Below are 10,772 nucleotides of genomic sequence, written 5' to 3' on the forward strand. Positions count from 1 at the left end.
TGTGGATGTGCCACGTGTCAACCCAGCTTTAAATACAAATATTAATTACAGCTGAACATTAAATATAAACATAATAAATGCTATATAAATCTCAACAAAATAATAATTATAGTTTAATAAATTTTATTATAAAATTACATTAAATAATTACGGTGATTTGATTCTAAAATTATTAAAAAATTATTTTGATAAACATTCTAAAATGTAAATAATTACGCTCATTGCGAAAAATGCTTCAAATTGAGTATAATTTTCATTATATTTATTGAAATACTTTGATTTGTAGAGATGATTAAAGTGAGTGTTTCATAATGTTTTATGTTTACGTAATGGACATTTTGAGAAAGTTATAAAACTTAGAACATTCAATCCTAAGAAAAATATATTTGGAAGAATCATTGTATTTCTTATAAACATAACTTAAAGAAAACTAAGAGATAAGTTTTTATGTGAGAATGAAAAATTATATTGCAAGAAATTGAATATATATGAGATTTTGATAGGTAATAATAATTAAATAATATAGTATTATAAACAACATGAAAAAGTAGAATAAACGCTACATTTTTCTTTAATATCTTCAATTAAAATATGTATACGTCAAGTATAATATTGATTATGACTAGCTAAATAATACTTTTAGTTAAATATTTTATATGTTATCTTTTAAATACTTTGAAGTTAAACCTCAAAAAATATTATTTGAGAAAGTTTAACCTATTTTATTTACAGGTAAACTCTTAAACATCATTTATATATAGTTATTTAAAAATACAAAAAGTGCAATTCTTATAGATATGTTTGACACATAACACACGCAAGACACAATCAAAACATTTGAATAAGTTGAGTTTGAACTCTATATGTTTGATACATAAATATCACACGTTATACATAAAAAACTTTAAAAATTAGATAAAATTATATTCACATCATTTTTAACAAATATTAATTGATTTTGAATATAATGTATCGTGAAATGATATAATTTGAGAACTTAATGTAGATTGTTGCATTATTCGAATAAATTTTATTTTAATTAATATGATATTTGATCAGTCACAAAATAATTTATAAAACGTTGATCATGCATAATTAATTATCACTTCTTAGTTTTAAGTAAAATTGTAGTATGTATTTTATTTTAAAACATTGAAGTTATACCTAAAAAAATTAAATTTGAGAAAAATTAATTTATTTTTATTTATAAGTAAAAATATTAAAGATTGTATAGAAATTATGTTATTTTTCTTCAATTATAATAATTAAATTTTAAAACAGACTGCGTGAAGCGCGGGATACTACCTAGTGTAGTATATTTGTCACAAAGGTATATTATTTTTCAATGTGAGACATATAACATACTATGAAATACACCATCTTTAATATGTGCAAATTATATGAAATCTATATATACTCTAATGACAGCATTTCTTACCATGAATCTAATAATATTATTTTCATAATTTTTTTTACCGACATTATTTTGCCAAATGAAATGTAAAAGTTTTTATATAAAAATTAGAAACATCACTTGAATATAAATAAGAATACAGAGTATATATTATACTAACTAAAAGATTTTCCAAAGATTAGGTTAGGTTAGAAATCATTCTTGTAGAGACAGTAATACAAACTCTTTTAAGAGCTCTCTCTGACAATAGTTAAGAGAATCAAAAGATTTTGCGTTATAACTTCTATTTATAATCATAAGATCACCTTGCCTTATGGTAATCTTCCGATGTGGGACAATTCTAATATTTATACATACTATATTCACCACACTTACAATACTTTTCAATGTAGGACAAATAATATACTAAGTATACCATTTTTTTCGCACCTAATTTCACATCAACCCGATTTAATAATGAGAAAATACAATACAATCTACACTCTAATGATAGCATTTTTTTTGTCACAGACTAATTATATAATTTTCATACGATACTTTTTTGTCAAACAAAATATAAAGTTTTTATATCAAAATTATAAACATCACTTTAATATAATATAGAAAATGTATATATATGGGACAGTTCTATTATTTATACATAATATATTCACCACACCTACATTATTCTTCAATGTGGGACATATAACATACTAAAAAGTACAAATCTTTTATATCAAAAAGTTTTGGGTTAATACCTAAGTTTCAAGGATGCCTCCTATTTATATTTATAGAATCACCCTACCGTATACTATTCTTTCGATGTGAGATACATAATTTAATTATTTAGACGTAGTATGTTCATCATGCCTACATTATTTTTCAATGTGAAAGATATAACATATCAAGAAGTACATGTCTCTTCTTAAAAAAACTACTATTGTATACATATTATTTTTCTTTGAAGGTAAAACCACTTAGTCTCGATCATTAGATAGGGATCTCTACACCGTACATATAACGACTCATTAACGCTCTATTACTGCATTTAGAAGACAACCATTAGTAAAATCTTTAGTTATGTACTATGTCAGGAGACTACCATTAGTAAAACCTTTAGTTTTGTAGTTTTTGATTTTCTTGTTCATGTTCTTAACTCTTTCCCGGGTAGTTCCCAACGATTTCCACTTTATTTTTTATATCATAACGTAGATAATGATAGAAAATCTTAAGAGCTCTTTAAAACAATATTTATGAGACTCAAAAAAATTTGGGTGGATACATAAGTTCCAAATATGCCTCCTATTTATAATCATAGAATCACATCACCTTATACTAATCTTTTGATGTGGAACAATTCTACTATTTATATGTAATATATTCACCACACCTACGTTATTTTCCAAGGTGGGACAAAACATACTAAAAATTACATAATTTTACATACTAAGAAGTTTTAATATGTGCAAATAATACGAAATCTATACTCTAATGATAGCATTTTTTACCACGAAGCTAATTACATTATTTTAATAAAAATTTTAACGATACTTTTTGCCAAGTGAAATGTAAAAGTTTGATATAAAAATTGGAAATATCACTTGAATATAATTTAGGAAATATATATATTATAATAATTGAAAGATTCTCCACTTTATTTTTTTTATCAAAAATTATTATTTATGATACTTTCCTAAATTAATTTTTGATGATGTGGACGCTATCAGATCGCTCGAAAAAACTCTCTTATATATATATATATATATATATATATATATATATATATATATATATATATATATATATATATATATTGTTACTTTTATAACATTCATTATTACCACTATTACTTTCACTACTCCCGCCGTAATTATTGTTACTTTAACTACTGCCGCATTAATATTGATAATTTCAATACTCCCGTTCTTACTTCTATAACTTTCATTAATCCCGCTCGCTGCTAATATTGTTACTTTGATTATTCAAATAAGTGATTACTATCATATTACTATATCCAATGTTGCTACAATTCTTTTCACTACTAACAAAATTACTTTTACTATTTAGACATGTAATGATGTTTATACATATTTATATAAATATATTACATATATGCATTAAATCAAATCGAAATAATTATGAAATATTATATTTTTGAAAATCTAGCTTGATTTATTTACATTTTAATAGTTTTCAAAATATAACATACTTATATTATATTTGTGTATGTTAAATATTTAACATCTTTATACTAATTAATACCATAAGTGGGGCATGATTATTTTAAGGAAAATCACCATATTACGATCTTCTCTAAATTTATAATTCAACCAAACCTATATAATATTTACATTGAAGTCCCTTGTTCAGGTATATCACATGGTGCTATCGATTTAAAATTATATAGTATAATTTATTTTTATAGATTTATTTAATTACATGGAAGTCCCGGCCCTTGGTTTTGAATATATATATATATATATATATATATATATATATATATATATATATATATATATATATATATATATATATATATATATATATATATATAAGGGTTCTTATAAGGCCTTTATATCATATAAGGCCCTAAGTCTTTATAAGAACCCTTGGATGAAGGGATTGAATGGATGAGATAAGGAGAGAGGGGGCCTTTTTTAGAGCAAAAAAAAAAAAGGAAATGCTTGTTGTATGAGAGAGGGTCCACATGTCACTGTGTGTGTACTTCCTCCAGTACAAATCTCACGGACAAAAGGATTAAACAAACACAAATATTTCATTTTGCATGCTTTCCCTCTTCATTCACCATTCAAAACCTCTCAACAAGCAAAACCCATAAAAATCACCATACAAACGATCCTAAATCCTGTAAAATCCAACATAAATCATCAAAAAAATAAGAGAAATGTCATTCCAACTGTAAAACTACTTCATTGTTCATCAGATAAATAAATTGTCATCAGATAAACTACTTCATTGTTCATCCGTTAAATTTCATTCGCTTTGTTGAAGATAAATAAATTCTCATTGTTCATCAGAGAAAGACGCTGAAAATGACAGTCAATGTTTGTGAAATGGATTATATGCAGATTGAAGTTGCCGTCGATGGTGAGTTATTTGCTTTCTTATTTGTGTCTTGGTTATTGTTGTAGCTTGATGTTTAAGAATAAAGTGCTATATTTAATTTTGGATTGATGTTCATTATTGTAGCTTGTTGTAGCTTGTAGTTATTTCATTTATGTTCATTATTCTTAATGGTGTTGTGCTTTCATGGTGTTCATCAGATTTGTTCTTTCATTTTGGTAGCTTGTTGTTCATGGCAAAAAATGTTGGAAATTTAAAAGCTTGATAAAGAACGATTTATAACTTCAGTGTGTTTAAGTAAAACTCTCACCCGTATATGTATAACTTCAATAATACAGTGTACTCATGCAGTTCTTATATTCATCGTGTTATAACTCCATTGGTTTTTGTAAAACTCTTTGACAATTTCCTGCAGCTTCAGGTAACAGAGTAATTCTAACCCTAAATTTTGCATAAAAAATATTACTAAACAACCAATTTTGATATAGTTATTCATGTTATAGCTTAAGTTATACATTCATTAAGTGAAGTTATAGGATGTGGAGGGTTATACATTATATGCCTAGAGTTATACAGTCCGTGCCTAGAGTTATACATTGTATGACTAGAGTTATATAGACTGTGTCTAGAGTTATACATTATATGCTAAGAGTTATACATTATATGCTTAGAGTTATACATTATATGCCTAGAGTTATACATTGTATGACTAGAGTTATGCATTCTAAAACTAAAGTAATACAGTCTACAATGTATAACTCTAGGCATATAATGTATAACTCTTAGCATATACAGACTGTGTCTAGAGTTATACATTATATGCTAAGAGTTATACATTATATGCCTAGAGTTATACAGTCTGTGCCTAGAGTTATACATTGTATGACTAGAATTATACATTCTGAAACTAAAGTAATACAGTCTACAATGTATAACTCTAGTCATATAATGTATAACTCTTAGCATATATAGACTGTGTCTAGAGTTATACATTATATGCTAAGAGTTATACATTATGTGCCTACAGTTATACATTGTATGACTAGAGTTATACAGTCTGTGCCTAGAGTTATACATTGTATGACTAGAGTTATACAGACTGTGACTAGAGTTATACATTGTATGACTAGAGTTATACAGTCTGTGTCTAGAGTTATACATTGTATGACTAGAGTTATACAGACTGTGACTAGAGTTATACATTATATGCTAAAAGTTATACATTATATGCCTACAGTTATACAGTCTGTGCCTAGAGTTATACATTGTATGACTAGAGTTATACATTGTATGACTAGAGTTATACAATCCGTGACTAGAGTTATACATTATATGCTAAGAGTTATCCATTATATGCCTACAGTTATACAGTCTGTGCCTAGAGTTTTTTTTTTTTTTTGGGAAAAGTAAGTATATATATTATCAAAACTCAAAAATGGGGTATACAATGTTCAAGTATATGACACAAAAATGAAAGGGAGTAAACAGCTATTACAACGTAGTAAACCATGCTCTATCTTTAGCTTTCAGCGTAGTAACATTAAAGGCCAGGAACCGAGCTCTAGTATCTGCTAGAATCTGATCCACCACAGAGCCAGGGCTCCTTCCCTTGTTGTGTATCCAAGCTTCATTTCTACATCTCCAAATCCAATAGACCAACGCAACATAACAGGAACCAATGTATCTTTTCTGTAGTTTAGTAAGGCGCCTAGCAGTTGAAAACCAAGTGACCAGGTCAGCCATCCTGAAGTGCACTTTCAGAGCACCTTGCAACTTCTGATGACAGTGGACAGCAAAGGAACAATCAAGGAACAGGTGCTGATGACTTTCTGCAAGACTCAGACAAATGGGACAGGTAGGATCAATTAGCATCCCCCTTCTACTGAGCCTGTCTCTCGTAGGAAGTCTCTGAAGTAAATATTCCCAAAAGACAAAGGAGCATCTAGGGATATTCAAGGTATTCCAGCAGAGAAATCTCCATTCAACTTTAGGTTTAGGAACTCTTAACCAATCATACCCAGCCTTGACAGTATAATCCAAAGAAGAATTGAGCCAGAGATTGTTGTGGTAGGCTTGCTTAAAAAGGATCATGATCGAACTAATTTTTTTCCATGGCCAACTGCAATCAGCTGGGGCCTCATAATCAGTCCAAGGTATATCTTTCATATAGACATGACTCACCCAACGTACCCATAAATGATCCTTCTTTTTGGCAAGCCACCAAACATATTTTCCAAGAAGAGCTTTATTCCAAGTTTTAACATCTTTGGTTCCAAGTCCCCCCCCCCCCCCCATCCTTAGGAAGGCAGCAAGATTCCAGTTAACATTAGGAACACCCTTGTAATCAGATGATCCTTTCCAAAGGAAGTTCCTACAGAGGTTGGTGATCCTAGTCATTATACCATTTGGAATCAGGAAGATGGACGCCCAGTATGAATGCAAAGTAGTCAGGACAGAATTTACAAGTGTAAGTCTGCCTGCATAAGAAAGATGTTTAGTCCCCCATCCCCTAATTCTAGCCACAACTCTATCAGTCAACTTTTGGCCCTCAACCTTAGTTAATTTCTTAGAGGAAATAGGAACACCCAAGTACTTGAATGGGAGACTGCCCCTATGAAACCCAGAAATTTGCAAAATGTCATTAATAGTGCCTGAGTTGACCCCATTGAAATAAATCTCAGACTTGGTCTTATTCAAGCAAAGACCAGAAGCAGAGGAAAAAGTAGCAAAAGCTCTTAGGATCCACATTATAGATGGAGCATTTCCTTTGCAAAATAGCAGGAGATCGTCAGCAAACAATAAATGGTTAAGTCTAAGATTACCACACAGAGGGTGAAATCTGAAGCCATCTTGAGTAGCTACAACCCCAAGAATTCTAGACAGATATTCCATACATATAGTAAAAAGAAGAGGAGAGAGCAGGTCACCCTGCCTTAAACCTCTCTTACCTTTGAAAAATACAAACTTGTTACCATTGATATTCAAAGAATAAGTAGGGCTAGTAACACAAGTCATTACCAAGTCAGTGAATTTTTTAGGGAAGTTGAGAGCTTGCATCATTTGAGATAGAAATCCCCATTCAACAGAGTCATAAGCCTTTTTAAGGTCAATTTTAACTAAACATCTGGGGGAAGCTGCTTTTCTATTGTAGAGTCTGACCAAATCTTGGCAAATAAGGACATTCTCTACAATATTCCTACCCTGAATAAAGCCCCCTTGACTCTCACTCACAATGTCAGGGAGAATCCTACTCAACCTCTTGCACAAAACTTTAGCCAAAATTTTATATAGGGTGTTGCAGCAGGCAATAGAGCGAAAATCAAGCACACTGGTAGGATTAGAGGACTTAGGAATTAAAGTAATATTCGTGGTATTCACCTGCTTAAGAAGCTTTCCTGTGTGAAAGAAGTTTTTGATGGCAGCAGTAATATCCCCTCCAACAATATCCCAGGTGTCTTTAAAAAATTGGCTAGAAAAGCCATCTGGGCCAGGAGATTTGATAGGGGAGATGGAGAACAAACAGTCTTTAATCTCAATATCAGTAACTTCAGCTAACAGAATGGAGCAATGATCCTGAGTGACCAGTTTCCTCTGCCTGACAGTAGGAATGTGGACAGCAGAGGTTGGCAGAGAGGATCCCAGCAGAGATTTATAGTACTGTAAGAAAGCATTTTCTATCTTATCCAAGTCAGTATACAGAACACCATCAGTACCCTGAATGCTCAGAACTCTATTATACACCTGTTTTGCTCTGATCTGACTGTGAAAAAATCGAGTATTGTCATCCCCATATTGCAGCCAGTCCACCTTAGCTTTCTGGCTCAGGAAGCTGTGTTGTACCTTACAAAGATGCCTGTAAGATTCAGCAGCAGCACTTTCAGCATTAACCAAATCAGAATCAGTAGGATTAGAGTGCAATTTGATTTGAATTTCTTCCAGTAAAGCTCTGGCTACTCCCACAGACTTGTCAACATCAGAGAACCCATTTCTATTCAACTCTTTTAAAGGGCCCTTCAGATTCTTCATTTTGGTTACCACTTGATACATAGGGGTACCAGCTATATGGACATTCCAAGATTGCTGAACCACAGACTTGAATCCAGGGTCCAAGCTATACATGTTGTAGTATTTAAATTGTCTCTTCCTTGGGACCCCACTATTCCTCCTATAACAAACACAGGGATTATGGTCAAAAAGTCCTTTAGGAAGGAAGTGGGCATAAGCTCCAGGGTAAATATCCATCCAGTCATCATTCACTAAGAATTTGTCAATTCTGGAGTATCCTCTAGTAGAAGGAGCTTGCTTGTTGGTCCAGGTAAAAAAAGCTCCTTGCCCCTTCAAATCCATTAAACCACAGAAAGCAACACAATCCCTAAAATCAGCTATATCACCCTAAGTTACATCTCTACCAATCCTCTCATTGAAATTAAGGACACAGTTAAAATCCCCACAAACACCCCAAGGTCCTTGAAATCTAACTTTGATGTCTTTCAGGTGATCCCACAAAGCTATTCTCTCCCCATCATCATTAGAGCCATAGACAACAGACAAAATAAAATTATCCCTGTGCCTAGAGTTATACATTATATGACTAGAGTTATACAGTCTGTGCCTAGAGTAGGTATATTATATGCCTAGAGTTATACAGTCTGTGCCCAGAGTTATACATTATATGACTAGAGTTATACAGTCTGCGTCTAGAGTTATACAGTATATGCCTAGAGTTATACATTCTATGCTTGGAGTTACAAAGTAAATGCTAAGTAGCTTGGAGTTATATATTTCTTAATCATTTCATGGATGTTTGATTCTGCTCAGATGGTCGTAAGGAAGCGGAAACTGAGTATTGTAAGCATTTGGCAGCGGAGTTTACTCCTTGTGTAGGGCAACAATTTTTTGAAATCGACGAGGCAGTGACATTCTATAAAATTTATGCATTGGCGTCCGGGTTTGATGTTCGGAAGTACTCGACGAAAAAATGGCGCGACGGTGAAATCAAGTCAAAGTTCTTTGGTTTGCAACAGAGAGGGATTCACATATGTCCCAAAAGGAGAGGCGGTAATTAAAAAAAATGAGACCGGGATTAGGGAAGAAGAAATGCAATGGGGAATAAGAATGCAAAAACAGAGGAAATATACAATCAAGAGGGTAGGGTGTAAAGCACATGTCAGGCTATTTATGAAGAATGGAGTATTAGTAATTGACCGATTCCACATGGGGCATAATCACGAGCTTGTATCCAAAGTGAGGATCGTCGTTTCAAAAGATGTCGCGGAACATAGAAGATTTTCACAAGTACTTGATAATGTACAACTCAAGGGTTAGTTTACTATTAATCAAACCTCCACTAATTGAATGGCAAACTTCTAAAGTTATACACCGAGATCATAGAGTTATGTAAACCTCGAGTAATTGATTGTGAAACTTCTAAATATTTTTTAAAATTCTAGAATAATTTTTAACAAATTTTTTAGAGTTATATAGAAAGTTGTTAGAGTTATACATATTCGCATATGTAAGAGTTATAAATAATAAGAAGTTGCACAATCAATCAATGGAGTTATGCATATGTTTCATGAAGTTATATGAAAAGGTGAAAGAGTTATAGTTGAGGAATCCTTGATTATTAGTCAAAGATCGATCGGATTTGTTGTCCACCGCAGCGATTGAGGATAGGAGCAACTAGGACGTACAACATGTGTAAGGAACTCGTAAACGGGTTCGAGAACATTGGTGCATCCTTAACTGATTTTAAGAACTTCCACCGAGATGTGAAATGCTTCATCCATAAGCGGGATGTCAATTGTTCATAGACCGGTTCAAGAATATGGCACAAAATAGGCAGGGGTTTTATTTTGATTATGAAGTTGACAAGGATAACAGCCTTCGAAGGGCAATCTGGGCTGACAGAACCGCTAGAAGGAACTACTCCATTTTTAGAGATGCAGTGTCGTACGACCCAACATACTCAACAAACAAGTACGATATGATTTTCACGCCATTCACTGGCATAGATCACCATAAGCGATCAGTGACATTGATTGCCCATGAAGACCATGAATCCTTCCAGTGGGTTTTCAACAGGTTTTTGAATGCTATGGGTGGAAAGGAACCCAAGTACATTATCACAGATCAGGATGCGGGAATTATTAAGGCCGTACCCCTTGCCTTCAAGACTGCACGCCACCGATTTTGCATGTGGCATATAATGAACAAGGTGCCATCGAAGTTCGGGGTGACAAGGGAGGATTATAAGGAGTTCCTTCAGAAATTGAACAACATTATATGGGATGAC

The sequence above is a fragment of the Silene latifolia genome, chromosome 3, assembly GCF_048544455.1.
Source record: "Silene latifolia isolate original U9 population chromosome 3, ASM4854445v1, whole genome shotgun sequence".
In the NCBI taxonomy this organism is placed as follows: domain Eukaryota; kingdom Viridiplantae; phylum Streptophyta; class Magnoliopsida; order Caryophyllales; family Caryophyllaceae; genus Silene; species Silene latifolia.